Source organism: Microtus ochrogaster, chromosome 15 (genome assembly GCF_000317375.1).
Source record: "Microtus ochrogaster isolate Prairie Vole_2 chromosome 15, MicOch1.0, whole genome shotgun sequence".
NCBI classification, from domain to species: domain Eukaryota; kingdom Metazoa; phylum Chordata; class Mammalia; order Rodentia; family Cricetidae; genus Microtus; species Microtus ochrogaster.
In genome coordinates this window covers 30,572,059-30,596,642 of record NC_022017.1, presented here as the reverse complement: position 1 = coordinate 30,596,642, position 24,584 = coordinate 30,572,059, and the positions used below count along the sequence as shown (strand labels likewise).

Sequence of the window (24,584 nt, the reverse complement as noted above, 5' to 3'; positions counted from 1 at the left end):
ATGGACGTAGGCTAGAATCTTCCCGGTAAGACCGGTGCTCACAGATTATTAGAGATGGGTTGATCGGGATATCAGAATTAGCCAATAAGGGCTAGAGCTAAAGGGCCAAGCAGTGTTTAAATGAATACAATGTGTGTGTTGTTATTTCGGGGCATAAGCTAGCAGGCGGCCCGGGGTGCTGGGGACGCAGTCCCGCTGCTTATATCACTACACTTGGGTGTGTCTTAGCCTTCCCTTGAGTGTCTATTAATTTCTGCTGAAACCTATTAAACCTTTTCTTAATACATTTCAGCTTTGCTTCAAACTGGCCTGTCCTGAAATTCTTTTCTGTGGTGAAGAATCCCATCTTTACTTGGCTGCAGTCTCTGAAAAGAACTCCTCAGGCTACTGCCAGCAGCACAGCTTTATCTCTGGTCCCTGATAGGACTGCCTTGATATATGCCCTCAGTCATGAGTGCTAACATACAACAGAAGCAGCAGCAGATTTGTTCCGTGTACTAGAATGACCCTAAGAAAGACCCAGTATCCTCTCTGGGATAGGCCTGCTAAAAAATGAGTAACTCTGATTCAATCATGTGAAAACATGATACAACCCAAATTAGGGATAAGTCTAAAAACAAACTATATCCTTCAAAATCATCAATGCAAGTAAAAAGACTAAGGAAACATAACTGGATACTGCCTATAACCGGATTGGACTATGTATCAAGGGGAAAAACCTCTGTTAAGAAATACAAATAGGTCAACTGCCACAGTTTAGACATTGACTATACTGAAGCAAAACAGGGAATAGGGTAGAGGAGAAGTCAGAGATTAGTGTATAAAAAAACGGTGGCAGCAGAGGAAGACTGAAAGCCCTGCCCAGCTAGGCTTCATTCTGTATAACTTAAGGTATAGAGACAGAGGAACATCCTAACTACCCTCCAGACTCTAAACTGCCTGAACACCACCACAGATCTGCATATAGCAAATGTAATTTTTTTTTAATTTGACAATTACTTCATTGGCATTGTAAAACATCCTTGCTGCCAGCAAATAGTCACTGAGGTTTTTAAGGGTAAAGTGCATGACAAGTAAATTTACTCTCAAAGGGTCAATAAAAATAAGCATTTAACTGGCTAGAGAGATGGCTCAGAGGTTAAAAGCAGTGGCTGCTCTTCCAGAGGTCCTGAGTTAAATTTCCAGCAACCACATGGTGGCTTAAACCCGTCTATAATGAGATCTGGTGCCCTCTTCTGACCTGCAGGCATACATGCAGGCAAAACACGGTACACATAATAAATAAAATCTTCTTTAAAAAGTAAGTACTTAATACAAATCTATATAATATGTAAAAGCTTATCTACATGGAGGGGACAAGTGTGTGTGCTTAGATTACAAAATGTTAATAATGGCTGGTGAGACATCATTACTATTTCACTTCCTGAGTCTTCCCCAATAAAAGAAAAAAGGTTTTCAAAATAAAAACTTTCACCGGGCAGTGGTGGCACACACCTTTAATCCCAGCACTCAAGAGGCAGAGGTAGATGGATCTCTGTGAGTTTGAGGCCAGCCAGGTCTACAAAGAGAGTTCCACACAGGACAGGCTCCAAAGCTATACAAAGAAACCCTGTCTCGAAAAACAAAACAAACAAAAAGCTAATAATAATAATAATAATAAAATGGTATAATCCCAGGGCTTGGAAGATAAGAGACCAGAAGATCACTGTCAGTTTGAGGACAGCCTGATCTACCCAGGGAGTTCCAAGTCAATGGGGTTACAGAGAGAGACCCTGTCTTAAATTATAAAATAAATTAAATAACAAAACTGGGGATGCAAGCAACTGAGAGGGTTGCTGTCAAGGGCTTTTATACCTTGGAGGGGAGTCCCTTAATGATCAAAGGGACTCTCTAGATTTGTGCTGGCCTGAGCACATGTCCAAGGGGTAATATCTTTATTACTTAACTGTGGTGATAAGAACCCCACTGTGGGTGACACCATTCCTAGGCAAGAGATTTTAAATACTGTAAAAATGAGTTGGGTACTTACACACATTAATTCAGTGCTGGCCGATGGAAGTGACTAGGTGCTTCCACGTCCTAGCTCAATGGAGGAATTGTAGGACAAATAAAACCTTTCTCCCTAAACAGCTTTTGTTGGCATATTTTATCCCAACAAAAAGGAATGAAATGACACTGATGGAAAGGCACAGATTTGGTATTTAAACCAGATGTCTAAACAGGGAGAACCCTAAAGGCAGAAGAACTAAAAGTGAGGTTGGTATCTGTTTTGCAGTGCTGTGATCAATCCCAGAATTTCATGCATGTTAGGCAAGCATTCTATAGTATGTATAATACATTTTATTTAAGGTCTGTCAAAATTTTTTCCTACAACCTAAGAAATAAACATTTTTTTACATTTATATTCCACCTATTTTTTCTTTCCTCTCTAAAGTGTGTTGGGGCACTTGACATAGGGTCTCATGTAGCCCAGGCTGGCCTCAAAGTATTAACTTTCTAACCTCTATCTCTCACTATTGGAATCACAGGAGTACACCACCAGACCCAGCTCCTAGCACTGTCTCTAATTTTAGTAGCCCTCTGCATTTATGCTGACCTTTCAATAAAAATAGGTCAAAATGCAACATTTTAGAAGACATTTTAAATGGTGATTAACTCATTGTGCGTAGTACAACAGTAACACACTAGATCCAATGTAGTACACATTGTTATCCACACTGCAGCTGCAGGCAATGACAACTGCAGTGTGACTGCCACCTGGCTAAAGCAACTGTCAATGTCTTCAGACATACAACATGCTTTAAGCCTCCTAAAAAAAAAAAAAACTAAAATAAACTCAGTGATCTCCAGGGGAAAATACCTTGATATAATGAGGCAATAAGCCATGTACATCAGGATCAAAATGTCATCACCTTCTGTTTTCAAATACCAACTGTTCCAGAGGCTATCACCAAGTACCTACCATATATCACCATATAACTGTACTATATTACAGATGCATCCGCACATAGCCAGCTAGAGATACAAGGCAGGCTGCCAACAGAAGAAAGTACACTGTGGATGTAGAACCACCCTAAGGAGTCCAACTCCAGTGTGCTTCATTGTCTCGATGACTCTTCTCACCAAACCACACATTACAGTGCTGCCTTGAAGGCTGAACATTTAAGAACAACCTTGTTTCCAAAAGTCAAATAAAGAATTGATTCAGCCGGGCGGTGGTGGCGCACGCCTTTAATCCCAGCACTCGGGAGGCAGAGGCAGGCGGATCTCTGTGAGTTCGAGACCAGCCTGGTCTACAGAGCTACTTCCAGGACAGGCTCCAAAGCCACAGAGAAACCCTGTCTCGAAAAACCCAAAAAAAAAAAAAAAAAAAAAAAGAAGAATTGATTCAGACAAAACTCAGTTGCACACATATTTTCTACTAATTCCTCTCCCACTCACTGCTGTGGTTTTTAAAGCAACATTTTATGAGGGGAAAATGCTACGAAGCTGCTCAATAGGGTATCAAAAACTATCAAAAAAAAAAAAAACCCAGTAAACTTTCATGAATATTTTTAAGAAATTCAATTCATTCCCAGCATTGTAACCCAAATCTTTAAATCCAGCAACTGGGAAGCAGAGGCAGGCAGAACGCTATGAATTCACAGATAACCTGATCTACTTTATAAGAACCTGTCTCGTCTCTGTGAGCCTGAGGCCAGCTAGTCTAGTCTCCAAACCAAGTTCTAGGACAGTCAAAGCGCTGGCTACACAGAAAAGCCAAAAAGAACCTTGTCTCAGAAAGAAAAAATGGGAAGGTAGTTAGTTAAATGTGCACCTATAATTAATTCTTAGGTTCAGGAAGGTGTACTTTTACATGCTGTGCATTTTCTCACTTCTAGCAATTTAAAGATAATTGTGCTCTATTACCGATTAAAAGAACTGAAGACTGATTAAATTTATCTTATGGATATTAGAAAGAATGTTTCTATTAACTTAAATCTGGTAAAATATCTCCAGAGCTACCACAGCTTAAACAACATGGGAGAATCCTAATATAACTCAACTTCTAAAATACCACTGCCTGTGCTAATTCAAACACAACCTCCATAATACACAATTTTCTTATGGGAGGCGGTGGCGGGGAGGAGGCAGAAATCCTTAATAAATAAATAAATTTTTAAAAAAATAAATAAATAAAACCTTTAATAGTCACACACACAAAAAAAGAAAAGAAATGCCTTTAGGTTAAAATAAATCAGAACAAACAAACCAAACAAGTACTCCAAATTTACATGTTCTCAAAAGGCATGTCTATGCTAAAAATTGTCCTATACAAATAATACATGAAGGGGCTTGAGACATGGCTCAGCTGCTCTTCCAATGGTCCTGAGTTCAATTTACAGCAACCACATGGTGGCTCACATCCATCTGTAATGAGATCTGGTGCCCTCTTCTGGCCTGTAGGCAAACATGCAGGAAGAACACTGTATAGATAATAAATAAACCTTAAAAAAAAAACACATGAAAAAAGTCTGTTTTGATCCAATTAGAAAGAAAAACTGAGTTCAAACTACTCTGTTTACATGTCAATATCCACAGAATATGTGACTTGTGTTTAATAAATAACATTCTCCCTTTTGTGTTCTTTAGTTGGTTTTGTTCTGATTGCATTTTGTTTTTATTTCTGTGCTGTTAGAAGTCTTCAGAAGAGTAGAACTCATTAGTCTATTATTTTGAGCATGACGCCACTAAGGGCTCTGGATGTTGTATATGTAGATGTCATGAAAGGATTTAAAGAGGTGTTGACTTGTGGTATGAGGGTTGTGGAGGTTGGAGTGTGTTGGTTTGTCCTGTGAAGATTTAAGTGATAGGTTATAGTTTCATCTGTCTATGGCTAAGGAGAAAGTCACAGTCCTAGAGTCATGGCCTTGCAGTCAAACTTTGATGTTATGACTACTGACTGTGGGACTTTATACAAAATATTTTACTTTTCTATTCGCTGGTTTCCCCATTTGTTGCATCAATGTTTGTTGAGTCTCTGCTATGTTTGTAGCAGGAATGTCAGGGAAAGTTGAAGTAGTTTTAGGTACAGACCTGCATTTCTCTGAAGTAGGGCATGTAACTGTCACTGGAGTGTGGGAGAAGGTACTAACAAGAGTAGATGCAAGAAGTTTGTGGTTGAGGAAAAGAAAAATTTTGCAGTATAAAAATGCTCATCATGGAATGATGGGCTCGACTGCAGTTGATGAGAATTAAACTAAAATTGCCTGTTTTTAAGGTAGTAATATTTCTGTCTAGTGGTAGCTCTCAGTAGCCCATATAGAATCTGGAAGAGGCCATGAATGTACATTGGGTCATGGGACAATAAGAGCTGGTATTGTTAGACAGTGCAGTTAAGTTCAGGAAATATTTGCTGAGTTCATATTAAGTTCCAGCCCCATGGCACTTTTAATTGTTTTAAGTAGAGATATCAAGATACAAAACAGGAATGTCTTGAACAAAGTGGTAGAGTAGCTGATGGGCTGTTTTAGCTGTTGCTTTCAGCAATTCAATCTATTTCATAATCGGATTTCTGTGCTTGTTGTCCATGTCAACCTTAATGACAGGGCAGGAAGGGAGTTTTTATCAATAAATTACTTTTTGTGTGACATTTCTGAGATGCTCAAAAACAACATTAACTGATCACAACAGGACTCTGACAGACCAAAGAAAAGATTTCATTTGAGTCTAGTTTGGTGAACCAGTGAGATAATTTGGGTACTTAGAGGAACATGGGTTACTGAATCACCCAAAAGACCTACCCCAGCATGAGTGACAGCTTAGGAAATCTGCATCCCTGGAGTCTCCACTTCGGTCAGCCTTTTGTAACCCCACCCCTTGTCTTCTCCACAAACAACTGGGGTGGGTTCAAGAGGAATTTCAGGTTAGAGTCTACTCATGATCATTCCTGCCCCTTTTATGAGAGAATATTAATAGGTCTTATCTTGTGAGGGTCTTCTGGGGTGCGAGTACGCTGTTCTATTCAATACTGCAGTGGCTGTGCCATGCCCAGAGGACAATCCCACGATACTTCTCTCATGCCTTCTCTGCTTGGCTCTATGATAATTTTTGATTGGATCCACACTTTACTTTTTAATGTTTGTGATTATGTAAACATTGCTCATTATGGAGTACATTTATGTAGTACGATTCTATTTTCTTTTTTGTTCAAGTTCTGTTTTCTTATTTTCTTGAACTTAAAATTTCTATAACCTACACTTCCCATTGGCTTTGATCTAGCTAAAGGTCCTCACCCTCTCTGTAAGCTGTGAAGCCTTCCCAAGAATATAGCCAGGTAACCTCCCGCTAGATTGCCGGTCTTTGACCCCCATTTTCTGTGAGAGGATGGAACACTGGAGGCCTACCTTTACTATGAGAGGAACCTACAGTATTTTATCCATTTCTATTACCAGGGAGAGGGCAGGTAAACTAAGCGCAAAAAACTGAGGATTCCTTCCTGGGGAAGCTTACTGTGAACAGGCCTTCCTCAAGGGAGAGTCTTCTTAGTGTAGAAATAAATGGGAGAAAAAGCATGGCTTTGTAGAGTATAGATTTCAGTGACTTAAAAATCTTGTCTGCTGGGACTTTTACTAAATTGTACATACCATACCGCCTTAATACAGACAGCATCTTGGGAACTTCAAACCAGATTACATGGGAATTAGGTTCCCGTTATTAAACATGGATGAAAAGTTTTTTATTGTAGTCCTAAAACTTGAACATAGAGCATATCAGAACACATGTATCCAAGTGGTAAATTTAAAAATGTGTTTCATATCCTGCTTCATGAAAAAATTCTTTAAGACTACTTGTCACAGAAATGTTGGCCTTGGGGTATTCAAGCCAATTCACTGGTGTAGAAGTCAGTGCTGTAGTGCTGCTGCTTCAGTCTTTCCAAGAACCAGATGAACTCCAGGAGAAACTTAGGAAATTGCTTAGTAATTAGCTTATGTTTGGAGAGGGCAAGCAGGTGGCTTGAGAACATGTTATGGAGGTACGCAGGCAGATCTCTAGAGCCAAAGGGGAAACCAGCTCTCAAAGATAAAATGGTAAAAAGCTGAGAGCTGACAGATTGCTTGCTTTTGAAAAGAAGCACTGCACATATTGAAATGCAGAGGCAGAGTGACTGGAAATAAGGCCTGCACACAGTCTTTGCAATTGCAGATACCGCAGTTCCTTTCATATGAATGCACAGAACTCATGGATGGGCAGGGCCTTGTGTTGAACTCAGTCTGAAGCTTTCTATTTATACACAGGTGTATGAAGAGCACACATTTCAATCTTGACACTGTGACTGAGAAACTGTGGTTAGAACATCATAGTCACAGTCGTGGTAGCTGTATTTGGTGAATTCTGAATTTTTTTTTTCTTTTTGTAAAAACAAGGTTTCTTTGTGTAGCCTTAGTTGTCCTGGAACTCACTTTGTAGACCAGACTGACCTTGAACTCAGAGGTACAGCTAATTTTGGCCCCCAAGTGCTGGGGTTAAAGGTGTGCGACACCACACCCTGCTTGAATCACTTTTTATGTATGTGCCATGGCACTCATATGGAGGTTAGAGGACCTAGCCTCAAGTATTCCTCACTTTCTACCTTAAGATGTCTCTACAAATTACCTGTTCTTTGAGCTTTCTGGGATTCTTGTGGCTCTGCCTCTTATCCCCAAACGCATGTTGGAAGTATGGATGCTTGCGCTACAATCTGGGGTTTTTTTTCTTCTAAAGACTGATTTTTTAAAAAAAAAAAGATTTATTTATTTATTTATTTATTTATTTATTTATTGTGTATACAATAATCTGTCTGCATGTATGTCTGCAGGCCAGAAGAGGGCACCAGACCTCATTACAGGTTGTGAGCCACCATGTGATTGCCAGGAATTGAACTCAGGACCTTTGGAAGAGCAGGCAATCCTCTTAACCACTGAGTCATCTAAAGGCCTAAAGGCTGATTTTTAATTATGTGTGTGTGTTCATGTTGAGTGTGGTTATCTGTAGAGGTCAGAGGCATCTGATGGAGTTGTAGTTACAAGCTGTTCTGAGCAGCCTGATGTAAGTGCTGGGAACTGAACCTGGGTCTTTTGCAAGAGACTCAATCACTCGTGTTTTTTCCAAAGAGTCTCCCTATATAGTCATGGCTAGCCTAAAACCCAGAGATCCTCCTGCCTCTGCCTCCCTTGTCCTAGGAATTAAAGGTATGCACCGCCATACTCAGCCCAGTAATCATGCTTAACCATGGAGCCATCTCTCCAGGTCACACACCTGGCTTTTTACATGGAGTCTTGACATTTGAACTCACGTTTTTATAGTTATACAGAAAGTACTTCTCCCTACTTTTTACTTAATTCTATATAGCAATCCAATAAGGTAGTGATTTTATGTTCTTATTTCGTAGATAAGAAACTGAGTCTAGAGTTAAGGAAATTTGCCCAGAGTTCCTTACAGCTGTGCCAACTTCTCTAGTGCTTTTCATCAAAGCTTAGTTTTGTGGTTGCTCAAATGTACATGTGGTCGTTACACTTTTAACAGACAGAACAGTGCTACTTGCCAAGCTACTGATGTTTCTTCTAATTTTCATTTCCTTTTTAAATGCATTTTGAATATATTATCATTTCTGTAAAGCTTGCAAATAATGCTCAGTTCCTTGTTTCTGTTAACAGAAAAGTGTAGCTTCAGCGAATACTTGTAAACATCAAGCATGGGGGTATGTCTTGTACTGTCAGCATTTTGTGTATGTGTAGAAATATAAAGATATATGTGTCATTATATTTAAAAGACAGGGTCTCATCATGTAGTCCTGGCTGGCCTGGAACTCGCTATGTAGACCAGGCTCTTTAAAATCACAGAGCTCTGCCTATCTCTGCCTCCTGTGCACTGCAATTAAAGTGTACATCAAGGGGCTGGTGAGATGGCTAAGCAGTTAAGAACACTGACTGCTCTTCCAGAGGACCCAGGTCAATTCCCAGCATTCACATGGCAACTCACAACTGTCTGTAACTCCAGTTCCAGAGACTCTGACACCATTATACCAATGCACATAAAATAAAGTTAAATACATTTTTTTTAAAAAAAAAGTGTATATTAGTACATTCAGCAGTTGTCCCTGCTTGTGACCAGCTGCTTCATGCTCCTGCCAGTGTGCCTTCCATTCCATGATGGTCTGTACCCTGCTTTGAGTCATAATAAACCTTTTCCTTGGGTTGCTGCTTTTTTGAGGTGATAATAATTGCATCATTTCCCCCTTTCCTTTCCTTTCCTTTCCTTTCCTTTCCTTTCCTTTCCTTTCCTTTCCTTTCCTTTCCTTTCCTTTCCTTTCCTTTCCTTCCTCCAAACATTCCTATGTTCCCCCGCCCTTGCTCTCTTTGTCCATGTGTGTTCCTAAACATATAATACAACCTGTTCAGTCTGCATGTTTCTTGTATGTGTATGTTTTCAGGGCTGGCCATTTGGTATTGGATAACCAACTGACACTGGAGAAGATGATTTCTCTCACTCTCAGCATTTCTTAGTTGCCTTTTGAGTTACTTCTTGTCAGGGGTTTGTCAGAGCAGTAAGAAAGCAAACAAGTCTCAGCTTCACAGTGAGTTTAAGGCTGTCCTGGACTACATGATAGTCTTGAACAAAAAGCAAAACAAATGCTCAAAGTGGGAGAAAGTTTGATCCTAGAAGACAGGCTGCATTTCTTAGGATTCTTACATTTAGGTTAGAGGGGCAGGGATGTGGTCTTTTTTCCTTCTACTTGCTTTTGCACACTGTGCCATATAGTTATGAGGAACAAATAGGGTGTCCTGCAATGGTAAGAAGGCACTTTATTGTCCAGGTCTAATAAAGTCCATAAACTTTTCAAGATTTCTTTATCGACAAAATATTAAAATGTGGTCAGGGTCAGTGACTGATGGGAGGGTCCAGCCCATTGTGGGTAGTGCCACCCCTCAGCTTATTGGTCCTGGTTCTATAAGAAAGCAGGCTGAACAAATCAGAAGAGCAAGCCAGTAAGGAGCACCCCTCCATGATCTCTGGATCAGCTCCTATCTCCAGGTTCTTGCCCAGTGTGAGTTCCTACCTTGGCTTCCCTCAAAGATGAACTGTGATAAGGAAGAGTAAGTGAATAAACCCTTTCCTCCCCAAGTTGCTTTTGACGTTCTATCACAGCAATAGTAACCCTAACTAATACAACTGCTAATGGTACTGAGTGCTGAACATACATTAAATGTATCTCACAGTGTCTTCATAAAAATCTCCTAAGAGAAAAATCTATAATCCCTTTGTCCAAGGAGAAACTAGATTTAAGTAGAAAAATTAACTTAAGTGGGGCTGGGGCAACAGCTTATCAAGTAGGAAAAGATTACTTGCTAAGAACCTGAGTTTGGATCCAAACACCCATGTTTAAAAGATGGGCATACTGGCACAGGTGCCAGTATGCATGTATAGGAAAAAACGTAACACACATATGGTCTGGTCCTATCTGAAATTTTAGGCATCCACTTGGGGTTAGGACCTATGCCCTAAATAAGTAATCTAGGACAAAATCTGAAGCCAGCACTCATGAAAGTAAAACACCAGTAAAGAACACTCTTCTAAAGCCACAGTCACCAGTACCAACACTTCTAACTTGGAAACTATTAACTTCTCTGTTATGAGTTTATGTAAATGTAAAACAGCAGATCTTGATCTTAACTTGGTTGTAAGAATTCAATAAGTATGAGAACTCAAGAACAATGGCAATGGGTTTCTGATCCTACTGCACGCACTGGCTTTGTGGGAGCCTAGGCAGTTTGGATGCTCACCTTACTAGACCTGGATGGAGGTGGGGGTTCCTTGGACTTCCCACAGGACAGGGAACCCTGATTGCTTTTCGGGCTGGGGGGAGGACTTAATTGGGGGAGGGGGAGGGAAATGGGAGGCGGTGGCGGGGAAGAGACAGAAATCTTTAATAAATAAATAAATTAAAAATAAATAAATAAATTAGTCACAATACAAAAAAAAAGAATTCAATAAGTAACTATAATTCAGAGTGTTTATAATGTCCAGAGCGATTCCCAAGCACTGTTCTATGAACAACCAACATCATAATGCTAATATTAGACACATAAAAAGACTTCACACACAAATTACAGGTCTTCCCTGGTCCTATCCATCAGCTACATTCTGCTGTTGCTCCTGTATGTCAGAGACTCTGGACAAGGGAAAGAAAACCCAATAAGCAGCACCAAGGTACAAACACAGAGAAATGTACTCACAGTTCAGAAGGCAGCAGTGACTTTGAGAAGAAAAAAAAAAAAAACAAAATAAAAAAAAATCCTCCTAGTATCTGTTTCTTCTTTTCATTGTAGTCCAGAGACCTGGAAGAGACAGGATGTACACATACATAAACATCTCTATTTCACTGCTATTTACTTACTTAACAGATGAGGGATGCTGGGTGAGTGCTCTAACACTAAGCTTAACCACCCGCCCATTTCAATTCTCTAAGTCCTCTAAGTCCCTCCATGCTCGCCCTCTTACAGTTCTCTTCATGTCCACCATGAAAACAACTAGACAAAGAATGATTTTTTTTGTTTTGTTTTTCAAGATAGAATTTCTCTGTAGCTTTGAAGCCTGTCCTGTAATTCACTCTGTAGAGCAGACTGGCCTCAAACTCACAAAGATCCACCTGTCTGCCTCCTGATTGCTGGGATTAATCGCATGCATCAGCCCTGCCCACACAATGAATGAATTTAAAGACAAACACATGGAAGCTATCTGCAAACCTGAACCCAGTGAAGAGGATACATATATGTAACTAAAAACTATAAGATAATCAATAAGCATAACCTGCTCAAAAAAAATGACAAGGTTCAAGATATAAGCAACAACATAGAAACCTTTTTCTTGTTCCCACTAAAACTAGGCTAATGAGATAAAACAAAGTTCAAAAATCAAATGAAGGTCAAAACCAACTAAAAAGAATAGAAACTTTGATAAACTGAAAAAGCTTCAAGACATCAAAACAAGAAATACCAGGGGAAGGGCAATATTCTGGACCAAAGACAGACAATTTTAAATGGGAAACAGTCTGACTTAGTAGACCACAGGTCTAAAAAGACAAGGCACCAATTCCATTTCCACAGCAGGGTGAACAAAGGATCAGAAGCAGAAGCATTGAATGCAGTAACGTTGAGGTGTGAAGACTGCCAATGCTGCAGAGCATGAGCAACCTGCCTCCATATAGCCCCATCTCTCATCACCTGAGAGTAGACCAAAGTCACTCTCTGGAAAAGGCAGAGTACCTTTCACAGAGGTAGACTGAGTCACTGACTTCAGCTTCCCACTACATAATACACTCAACTCCTAGAATCTGGCATCTAGATCTTTATCCTGTAGGAAAGAAACTGTTAGCCAAATAGGAAAGACTAGACAACACCAGATTCCCTGACAGAAGGCCCGTACAGAATATCCTGATGCAAAAACTCAAGGCCCACACACATGCTTAAAGCTTCCGAAGAAGTTCTGAATTCACAAGGAAATAAAGACATGAGCTAAAGGCCTCTAATCAGAAGACAGAGACAAACACAAGGAAGGCCAGAGTAGAGGGAGGGCAACTTGGAAGAAACACAAAGACACAAACTTTTAGTAGCCTAGAGGTAGAACTTTGCAATCGCGAAACAAAGATATAGGTTGCTCTTTGCACGAACCTCTCCACCATCCATACTAGGTTTTTAGCTTGCATGACCTTGAACACGCAGGCACAACCACTGAGTTTATGTGTGCAACAATACAGTTATGTCTGGCAAATACCATTTTGCTGCAGCTGTCCACTGCCTCTGGTCTGCTGCTTGGAGTACCTGCTTCAGTAGATGGTCCTACACCCATGCACATACAGGCCGTATTAAATGGATTCATCAGGTTTTTTGCTTTTCTTTTAAAAAAAAAAACACACAATGCCTGGGTGGTAGTGACACAAGGCCTTTATTCCCAGCACCAGGGAGGCAGAGGCAGGCAGATCTCTGTGTAAATTGGAGGCCTGGAAGCATGGTCTAAAAAGTGAGTTCCAGGACAGAAAAACAAAAACAAAACAAAAAGATATAGGATTTCTCTGTATAGCCCTGACTGTCCTGAAAGTCCCTCTGTAGACCATACTGGCCTCCAACTCACAAAGATCTGCCTCTGCCTCCCAAAGTTCTGGGATTAAAGGCATGAATCACCACTGCCCAGCACTCTTTAAATTTTTTTAAAAAGATCTAATAATTGGGCTGAAGAGATGACTAAGGAACTAAGAGAATGCTGTTCCAGAGGTTCCAGGTTCCATTGTTAGTACCTGCATGTCAGCCAATAACCATCTATAACTGCAGTTCTGGTTACCACAGACACTGCACACAAATGGTACTATATATATATATACAGAGATACACATAAAACGTAATAAATCTTCTTAAAAACTAATAACAAAACACAACTTTTCCTAATCCCACTGTCAAAGACATAGCTCAAACAACATTGTACACACTCCAAGCTAGTCTCCTTTCCTTTTACTATGTATGCCTCTTTCAACTTAACTTCTACCTCAGAGTAATAAGTAAATAATATTGGCTTCCTGTCTTAAATCTTTATGTCTATTTTCTTCTTTTTTAAAGATCCATTTATTTTATATGTATGAATGTTTTGTCTGAATGCTTATGTGTGTACTACATGAATGCCTCGGGCCTAAGAAGGGCAGAAGAAGGTGTTGGAGCCCATGAAACTGGAGCTGCAAACAGTTGTGTGGCTGCATGTGAGTGCTGGAAAACAAACCCAGGGCCTCTGGAAGAGCAGCCAGTGCTCTTAATCTCTCTGGTCTAATAACTATTTTATTTTGTTCTGTAAGTAGACATTAAACAGTAAGAGCATTCCATTCTAGTAGCACTAATGCCACTGAATGCTTGCTATTTTAGCCAGGGGTAACTTAAGACATGGTATGTTCTAATTGTTCCTTAATCCAATCTTATTTAAGAATATAAAACAATATAATTTATTGTAAAAATGTCAGCATGAACTAGTTCAAATAGGGCCTAAAGTAGAGAGTCTACAAATTATATAATTAAAATACTTATGCTATTTTGCTCCAGGTGGATAAAGAAAAGTTGAAACTCGACTTACTACAAAATGAAAATATTTTTAACTAAGTATATTTTAAGAGCAATACAAGCAGATAGCTGGGGTCCTAGAAACTCCTCTCTCATACATACCTTTTTGCTGTTGCCACCACGCTTTGCAAGCTTCTCACTCTAATGTATAATCCACCTTGACAGAGTTCCTACCATGCATCACTTACTAATCCAAGTAACCAAACTACTATCCACCATGTTAGCACTCACATTTTCAAGTACTTGGCATGTTCAGCTCACTAACACTACTTCAATTTTACATGGAAGGAAACTAAATCTTAACCAAATTAGCAAATTATCCAAGATCACACGATAATCAAGGAAGAAATTAAAGATACAAGCACTGACTTCTTAGCACTCTTATATCTGCACTACTATTCTGAGTTCCTATAGAAGTTCTGTTAAAACAAGTATGAGATGGATGGGTAGTTGAGCACTGGCTGCTCTTCCTGAGGACTCAAGATCAATACCGAGTACCCACGTGGCAGCTCACAACCATCTGTAATTCCAGTTCGAGGGATCTGACATCTTATGGACTCTGTGGACACCAGGCACACATACCCATGTACTTTTTTTGTCTGTTTGTTTGTCCAAGACCAGGGATATCGGAGTATCCCTGGCTGTCCTGGAACTCGCTCTGTAGACCAGGCCTCAAATTCACGAGATCCACCTGTGTCTACCTCCCAAATGCTGAGATTAAAGGTATGTGCCACCACTGCCTGGTTTTTTACTTTTTTTCCCCCATGCACTTTTTTCAAAAAGTATAAGTTGAGCTTTACAAAGAATCTATGACAAAAAAGCTCTTCACCGAGGTGGGCAATGCCATGAGCACTGACAAGTTATAAACCACATGGCTGGTACTAGGATGAATGAAGAGGTGTTGGAAAGATGGAGGAGCAAGTTGGTTTTTGGTTGTTTTGTTTTCAATTAATTTGGGGGGCATACTGCAGGGATGAGTGGCAGATAAGGAGGGACTGGGAGGTGAGTGGGATTGAGATACATGATGAGAAGTTTTCCAAGGTATCAATAATTACATTTATATATATATGGCTAGTAGCCATTAGAAACGCATTTGGTGCTAACTGCTAAAAAAGAGCTAAACTCACTAATTCTTAATCAGCAACATCCTAACAATTTAAGTCATTTGTTGGTGTAAGGAGGAGATGCAATCAATGCTGCTGGGTGTGTAACCTGAGGAGCTCCTTCAACAGACTTCCACTCAGGTAACTGAAACACTGAAAATAATTCCAGAACCAGTCATTGTGAAGAAAAACTGGGGTTTATTAAGAAAAGGAAGTGCCCCCAACAGGTAGATGAAGGAGAAAAAAATGAAGCAAGGGAGATTTAAACGATTGTCCTCTACCTGAGGAGAACCAGAAAAACTCAATTCCTTTGGCAAAGAAAGATCCAGACAAGTCAATCCTATGATACTGCAAATGTGCTAATTATCCCACAAAGACTTAACAGCAATTATGACACAAATAATCCTACAAATAAGCACACACACAATATGTTTAGCATCACAAACTCTCTTCCATGTATTTTTTCAACCCAACCACATGAACTCCCACTCAAGATTACCAAGGACCTCACCATAGCTAAGCCCAATGGACACTACTGAATCTGTCAGCAGTTACATCATTTTCTCATTTTCTCTGGGCTTCTTTCTATCCCTCATGCAGTCCCTCCTCCCCTCCCAAAATTAGTTCTAGAGTTCCCAAAGCTCTATCCTTCCTTCCCTTTGCTTGCCATGTAGGCATTACCACTTGACAGGCTATCTGCATGCTCACACCATCTCAGACTTCTCTTCTGAACCTTATCTGTAAACCCAACTGTCTGGCTGTCAACGCTACATCCATTTCTATTTCACCATCTGCAGCATAGAGATGTGGGAGCTACATCCCAGAAACTCGCACTTTCTACAAACCAGTCAGAGCTAACAGAGAAACAAAGTCTTGCAATACTGGTAAGATGAAAGAAAACTCGGTCCTTAGGTTAGTCAGTGTGTAGAAAGGAAATTAACAAAGAACCAAAACCTTATGTAACCTCTGCTAAGAATTCCCAGCAGCCTCAAAAAAATAATAATAATTATAATAATAATAAATACCCCAGGAACCAAAGCAATCAGTAATTGCTGAAACTGCCCAGCATAACTAACCCCACAGGTACTCCTGGAAAGTTCTAATTGTTACCAAGCCCTATCACCTCTATCAAGGGAGACCTAATTCCATGTATTTAAGATGAGTCTATGGTAGTTCCTATTTTCCTGACTAAACCTGAAGAACTGACTCTGTATTTATAAAGACCATCTTTAGACTCCTTAAAGAAGGTGCAGCATCATTAAAGGTAAATGTCCAACAGATGTCTCAAAGAGCAGTATTGATCTTGCCTTCCAAATCTTTACAGTTCACAGCAAAGTCACTTAGTGAGATCCTATCTCAAATAAATAAATAATAAACCTTTACAGTTCACTACCTCAGTTTACAATGTCCATCTCATCTAGATGGTCAGGCCAATCCTTGACTCATCTCTTTCTCCCACATTCCTTATCCAACCCTGTCAGCAAGTAACATTCTTTCTGCTGAACTGCCCAGCAATTGTCCTTTGATGCAAGTACACACCCTACTGCAATGAGCCTCTATCTCTGTTCACTGAAATAATTCAACAGCATCTACTACAGGTAGAGCTAACATGCCACTGCTTTTCCCCCTTCAGTTTCCATTTTACATTTATACTAGATAATTTTTACTGAATTATCACATTATAACCTGTCAAAATGTTTTATAATCCCCCAAAATGAGCCATTTCCCAGCATGGCGCCTGTTTTTTATTCAAATCCCTATGTTAGGACAGATGTCAGATATGACAGATATACAGAAAGAATCATACTCACTTGTATAAAAAAAATGTAACTTTCATTGGGGGGGAGTGTTTATTTTGGTGTTTGTTTTTTGTTTGTGTTTGCTTGTTTTGTATCATTCTATTGCCTAGTCTGGTCCTAAGCAATCCTATTTCCTCAGCCTCCTGAGTATCTGGGACTACAGATATGCACCACTATAGACAAGAGCTTCACTTTTTAACGTCACAGTAAACGACACTATACATAACTATGGCATATTCTCTACCAAAAAGAAAAGATTTCTTGAACTCGTTTTTTAATTTTTTTTATTGATTGATAAAAATAATTCACTTTTCTAGGTCTCATGCACTAAAGGATTGTGTGTGTGTGTGTTTTGCTTACATGTTTGTCTGTGCACCACTTGTATGCTTGGTACCTGCAGAAACCAGAAAGGAGCCTCAGATCCCCTAGAACTGAAGTAACAGTTATAAGCCACCCTGTGAGTGCCAGGAATTGAACCTGGGTCTTCAGAATAATAGTCAATGCTCTTAACCACTGAGCCATCTCTCCTGCCCTTTATAAAGGACTATTTTGCCCAAAGAAAGGTTGGAGCCTTTGCCTAACAAAGAGGGAACATTAAAAGACAGAAGCAGGCAAATCTTCCTTTCTCTAAAAGTCCTAAATCACCCAGAGCTAAATAGTGAGACTCTGTCTCAAAAACAAAAAATAAAAAAATGGAGGAGGCTACATGGAGGAGCCTCAAATGCACATTGATAAGTAAAGAAACCAGTTTGCAAAAGCTACAGATAGTGCTTCCAGTTTCATTGCATTATGGAAAAGACAAGGCAAACCACAAAGAACTCTGTAAAGCCATGGTATGATTTGTAGTACTCAGTAGCACGAGTATGTGGCACTCTGCATTTGCCAAAGCCCACAAAACAAACAAGCATACATACATACATACATACATACATACATACATATATAAATGATCTGTTTGCCCCTAGAACCTTAAATATTTATTTATTTATTATGTATACAATATTCTGTCTGTATGCCTGAAGGCCAGATGAGGGCGCCAGACGTCTTTACAGATGGTTGTGAGCCACCATGTGGTTGCTGGGAATTGAACTCAGGACCTTTGGAAGAGCAGGCAATGCTCTTAACCACTGAGCCATCTCTCCAGCCCCCCTAGAACCTTAAAGAGCAGGATTCCAGACCTGCTTTCTCAAATGGTAAGGCATGCTAGTTGTTGTTCTTTTGGAAACTACAACTCCCAGACTCCTCCTGGACTATGGATACCTGTACGCACACCTGCGCGCAGGTATGGGACATCCTTCCCAGACACCCTTGCGCTCCCCGTTAAAAGGCAGGGCCACACGAGGCTCGCTCTCTCTCGTTTGCCTTTCCTCGTGTGTCCTGCACGTCCCTCCCCGCCCTTCTGTGTTTCCCTCCCCCATTAAAGTGGACCCCCGTGGGAGCCGCCGTGTCGTGTCTGTGTTTGTTCCGCCGTGTGTGTCTGTCCTGTGCCCCGTGTTCAAGAAGAACATCCCTGCATTTATTATTTTTTTTAAGAAGAACACTAGTCACTTGTTTTTATAACCCGTATTCCCTAACAGAAACCATGAACACAATATCCCAGGCGGCTTCTAAGGTAGGCAATTCCATGTGTGCTGCCACATACTGATGTGAGTGAAGAAGGGCAGACCATACAACCCAGTAAGAGATAGAAGGAGCTCACACAGGTCTTCTGGACTTCCTCATTTTAGGTTTATACCCTTTTGCTATAATAAATGGTGTAATAAACAGGAACCCTGGTGCCTTCTAAATAAACACAGTATACACCACAGCCAGTCAAGTCTCATGTTTTGAAACCCTAAAAACAAGAGCCTTTTTAAAGCTTTGTTAATAGTTACTGCAAATAACTGAATCTGTGGTGGTTTGAGGAACCTCCAAATTTTACAATGCACAGCACTAGAGCAGTATTCTCACACTGCAGGAATGATCATTTAAAATCATAAGCTAGGAAGAGTGGTGCATACCCAGCACTCAGGAAGCTCAGACAGAAAGATTACAGGAGTTGAAAGCCAGTATTGCTTCAGAGAAGAGCTGTCTCAAAAACAAAACAAAACAAAAAATAGTCGGTGATTTATGCTTTTAGTTCCAGCACTCAGGAGAAAGAGGCAGGTGGATCTTTATGAGTTCTAGGCCAATCACACAGGGAGACCCTGTCTCAAACAACAAAGTCAAAACACATTAAAATAAAATGTAATGTAGAAGACTTGATACTACTGTGGTTATCAAATATGACAATCTAAGATTGGCTGTAGTGTTATACTGCTGTTCATTCTCCCAACAGTGAGTTGGGAGAACATTAAGTCACAATTATGCCTAGGCCTGAAATCTGAGAATGACATCTGAAACCATACAGGTCTACTGTGACTTCTCTATTATTTCAACACTCAATCATTTCTTCTATCTTTGCTGACCATGACCTGTTGTCCCTAAGAGAAGTCAGAGTCTGAGATAACCCATCTCCAATCTCTCTTCCCTAAATTCTATCCAAGTGGGACAGCTATGACCTATGCTCCAACCCACTCACTAAAATAGTATGCATCTCGACAATCGGTCACTAGCTGCCCTATTGCTCTGCTCTAATGTAGGGGCTCACCAGGACATCACAACTGTGCTGTTTTATATCTCACTGGTATATACTTCTAACCCAATCCAAGGACACAACACAGCACTCCAAAAGAGACTCTTTCTCACAGTCATGCAAAATTTTAGACTACTCTTAACAGTTTATAACCTTTAGCTTTGCCTAATGTTCAACAACATGCTGAAGACACTTCAGTCCCATCAAAGTCCCAAACAGTTGGCTTTCCTATGAGACAGCAAAGTCGTGTCCTTTTACTTTTAAGGGTAGGGACCCAAGGGGAATTAAAAAATTTTTTTTTAATTTTTTTTAATTGCTGACTGATACATTGAACTTAGGACACAGTTGTATGAGTTTACCTAACAGCTTGGATTGCATAAAAATGGCTATTATTTTTTATTTTTTACTCTATGAAGATGGTGATTAAGTATGGATCCTTCCCTCTTCTCAGGTAGGTGACTCTGTGACACCTTCCGTTTGAGCCCTCTAACTCCAGTGGAATCATTCTGACATATAAATCTATTCCTGTCACTCTGGGACCCAAAGTTTCTATTAGAATCAAGTGCAAACTGCTTTAATCTTGTCAATAGAAGCTTCTCAACCTAACCTGACATGTATCACTCCAGACATGACCAAAACTTTCAGTCTACAACACCCAACTTCTTACACCCCCATGACTTCATATATGAGCAGAATTTCCTTTCCCAATTCCCCTCTCCAAGGGACTAATTTCCCCATACAGCCTAGTCATCTCTTTATGGTTCCTGGGCTAAGCAGTTTTCATGTTTAAAGGGTTTTTGTCTGTTTGTTTTAAAAGAAATAGGGATACATGATGGCCATCTGCTGCCAGCACAAGAATGAGTATCTGCTAAGCCTTAAGCTCATGCAACACCTATAGGTTCCCTGAGCACACTGCTGGAAGAAGGTCACTGCACATCACACAGCAAAGCATGGCACTGACCACTAAGCTGTGCCATCACATTCCTCATATATATACCTTCAGAACAACTCCTGTTCCAGGCACAAAACATTTAACAAACATTCAGCAAATGAATTAACTAATGAACCACCTCAAGTACAAGCTAGTAAAGCCCAGAGGAGAAAAGAATGAATCTTTAGCAGTTAAATACTAACAATGTGAGAGACACTAACTTCATTTACATACCACTTCAGACAGTAACTACACAGTGACTTCAAAAGTTGGCATCATAAATACTGTACAGAAAAGGTCCTGAGATGAACAGGAAGCAAATTAACTTATCAAAAGTCAGGGTCCAGTCCAAGAGTGTTTAAAAACAACAACAAAAACCACTTTAGTCACTGAGTTGACCATTTAATTCAGCTGGATGGTGGTGGCACATGCCTTTAACTCAAGCACTCAGGGAGGCAGAGGCAAGCAAATCTCTGTTAGTTTGAGGCCAGTCTGGTCTACAGAGCAGTTCCAAGACAGCCAGACTGCTATAAAAAGAAAACCTGTCAAAAAAAAAAAGTGCTTAAGTGTAATATTTAAACTCGAGTCTATAATTCTCAGAAATACCTTTTCTGGCCAGGAATAATGGCTAACACGTGTGACCTCTGTACTTTTGAGGTGGAAGAAGCATGTAGTTTGAGGTTGACTTAAGCTATAGAGTGAGATCTTGTCTCAAGAAAGTGAGAAATGTTTCCATCATGTATCCCTATTTCTTCTATCCATCATGTATCCCTATATCTCCTGCTGGTCCTTGTTCATTTTTTCTGCTGTGATAGAATGTCCTGACAAAAAGAAGTGAGGGGAGAAGAAAGCTTACAATTACAGGTTACAGTCCCTACAGAAGTCAGGAAGTCAAAGCAGGAAATGAAGTAGCTAATCACATCCAAAGACAACAGCACAAAGAGAGAATGCATGCATGCTTAGTGCTCAGCTTCCTTTCTCCACTCTTCCTTAACACAGACCAGGACTCAACCCACACAATGGTGCCACCCACGGTGGCATGGGTCTTCCCACATCAATCCAACCAAGACAATTCCCTACAGACACCTCCACAACCTGGTCTAAGCCACCCCTTGTGGAGACTTTTGACTATGTCAAGTTGACAAATAAAACGAATCATCACACTGTTACATATCTTCCTCTCTCTACAAACTGTAATACCATGATGTCTTCAATTACTATTGTTAGAAGTGAAAAATTTCAAGTTAATGCTACTTCCTATGGGGAGGGATACAATGGAGATCCAAAATACAACTAGGCTATAGCTCTAGCATAACTACAAATAAAATATTTTATTTCTTTTCTGTTTTTGTAAGAATCAGTCCTTGAGAAATCAACAAAGATGAAACAGCTTAATTAACAAATGCCACTGAAAGGCAGGCAGCTGCAGCCACAGCATGACCCTCACATGCCAGCTAAGCTGACACAATGCCAGCTGAGGGAATCAACTTTTGAGCTTCGGTGAAGGTAGAATAGAGTCCAAAAGCCAACAGTGCACATTAACACCTCAGCTTCAACCAAGAAAAAGCACACATTTTCAGGGGCAGATAAAAAAATTCTATTAACTTAAAACAACTAACAAGCAGTTTTGCATATGGATTGCTATCCATTCCAGAGCAGAAACTATCACTTGCAGACCAACCTGGCTTCACCTGATTCTGTACAACTCAAATGGTTATTAGAGTTTTACAAGGCTATATGATAACAGTGTGTCATTCATATGAAAATCACATAAAATTTACAGTTTAGAGTCCAGGAATAAAGTCTGGTTGTTCACAAGCAGCTCATCCCTTTACTAGCACCCTTCTGCACTACAAGAGCTAGGCACTGGTGACGCAGGTAGTCTAAGACCTGAAAAGCCTGAAATATTCATTGTGTGGCCTTCATGCAGGCAATTATCCTACAGCATAACTGGGGTCTTAAGCTGACACATCTTCCTTCCTCTGAGTTCTCAAAGCTTTTTTTTTTCTTTAAAGATTTATCTTTTAGGACCAGGTGTGGTAGAACAAGCCTTTGATCCTAGCACTCAAGAGGTAGAGGCAGGTGGATCTCTATGTGTTCAAGGCCAGTCTGATCTATATAGTGAGGCCCTGTCTCAAAAAAGGAAAAATGACAAAAAAGATTTATTTTATGTATACACGTGTTTAGCCTGCATATATGCATGTGCAGCACATAAGTGCCTGGTGACTGAGAAAACCAGAAGAGGGGATCAGATCCCTCAGAACTGAAGTTTTTGATCATTATAAGCCAACATGTGGGTGCTGAGACCCAAACCTGGTTTTTGGTGGTGGTGTTTGGTTTCTGGCTTTTATATTTTGAGACTTTTATATTTCATATGTAGCCCTGACTGGCCTGGAACTTATACATACATACATACATACATACATACATACATACATACATACATACATACACATACACACACAAATACACACCAGGCTGGCTTTGAGCGTACAGATTCACCTGCCTTTGCCTCCCAAGTGTTAGTATTAATGGTATTCATCATCATCATCATCAGTCAAGCTGGTTTAGTTTTAATCAAATATGAAGGGGTGAAGTAAGAAGAACAGAGAAAATAGCCAGGAAATGAAGTCCCACCTCAGTGTCTGCTGAAGTCTCTTGTCTGCCCAGAGTCAAGAACTCCAACACTATTAAATCCATGCAGATTGCCCACACAAAGCCTGGTGTGGCAGCTCATGCTTGTCATCCCAACACTCGGAAAACAGAAGCATGACAATTAGTTCTAGGTCAACCTGAGCTACATGGTACCTTATCAAAAAAAAAATCCTTACATAGAGATAATACTCCTTTTATACAGAGATAAGTTAGAATGTTAAAATGGCATTGAATCATGCTTATAGCCTGAGCATATGGGGCCTTATTTATTTCCCAATTGTAATCTTGCAATTAGTTATCTTATCTGGGAACCTGAACCAGGACTATAAACTTTACCTAGACTGGAAGCAAGTCAACTCCCTCTTGACCCACAGTTGACCTTTTCATCATATTCCCACCCACAGCACCTTAGTAGAGTTCTAAGACCTCACTGGAAAAAGGGAAAGAGGTGCACTCTAAAAATCCTTTAAACAATGTAACTACAAATGTCACCACAATCACAGTATGGCTATTACATCAGGAGGGGCAGCTCTCTTGAGAACCGCACACTCACACTCGGGTGTGCCAGCCTCCCTCCAAGTAGGTGAAAGTTGTTTCTTAATAAACTCCAACTCTACCTGGTAGTGACTCATCCTGAAATTCTCTGCCTGTACAGTCAAAAGAGCAGTTTCACCTCAATGCAGATCCCTGAAATAACTACCAGGCCACTAAGGAGTCAGCATGGAGCTATGTTCCCTGAACATTCCTGCAACCAACAGCAGGGAAGGGAAGGGCACCAAACAAGGCCCTAGCCAAAGCTCCAGATCTGTTTAGGGACCCACTGCCTTGATTACAGTGCTGGATAATTAAGTCCCTGGGTGGTCTTATGAAAGACCTTTCTAAAGAAAGGTGTCATGAACTGTATCTCATTTGACAGAAGCATCAAGTTACAGCATATATGCTCCCAAAGCGAGTTCCTCTATTATATCTAAGTATAAACCAGAATCAACAAAGAGTCAGTAATATTAAAGAGTAAATAGAGATGATAGCTAAAAGTGATGAAACCAGACAAAGTATGTTACAGCATTCTGGGGGTCTTTGTAAGGTATGGGGAGGACTAACCTGGAAGAATGCAAATATCCCACTCCTTTTGGGATGCAATTTAGCAGACTGAGCAAAGATGCACAGATGACTGAGCACTTTAAAAACTGACAAACTTTTAATGTAAACATTTACTTTTAATAACTTATCTTTTGCGAAGCATTTAATTAGGCTAAGCACTATACCATCCTTGAGTATGAGACAGAGTATATCATTTAATTCTCTCAAAAAAAGAGCCTAGGGCTCTATTATTTGGCCCATTTAACTAACAAGGAGAAGCAAATG

The 24,584-nt window shown here is 40.1% G+C and overlaps 1 protein-coding gene across 1 annotated transcript in view; it reads right to left on the bottom strand.

Moving 5' to 3' along the window:
* Positions 1-11,337, bottom strand: part of Ptk2 (protein tyrosine kinase 2) — a 190,499-nt gene extending 179,162 nt beyond the window's left edge. Inside the window, exon 1 of the mRNA XM_026782712.1 lies at positions 11,256-11,337. The gene's annotated coding sequence lies outside the window, so the exon portion shown is untranslated. The remainder of the gene's footprint in view (positions 1-11,255) is intronic.
* Positions 11,338-24,584: the final 13,247 nt, after the last annotated feature.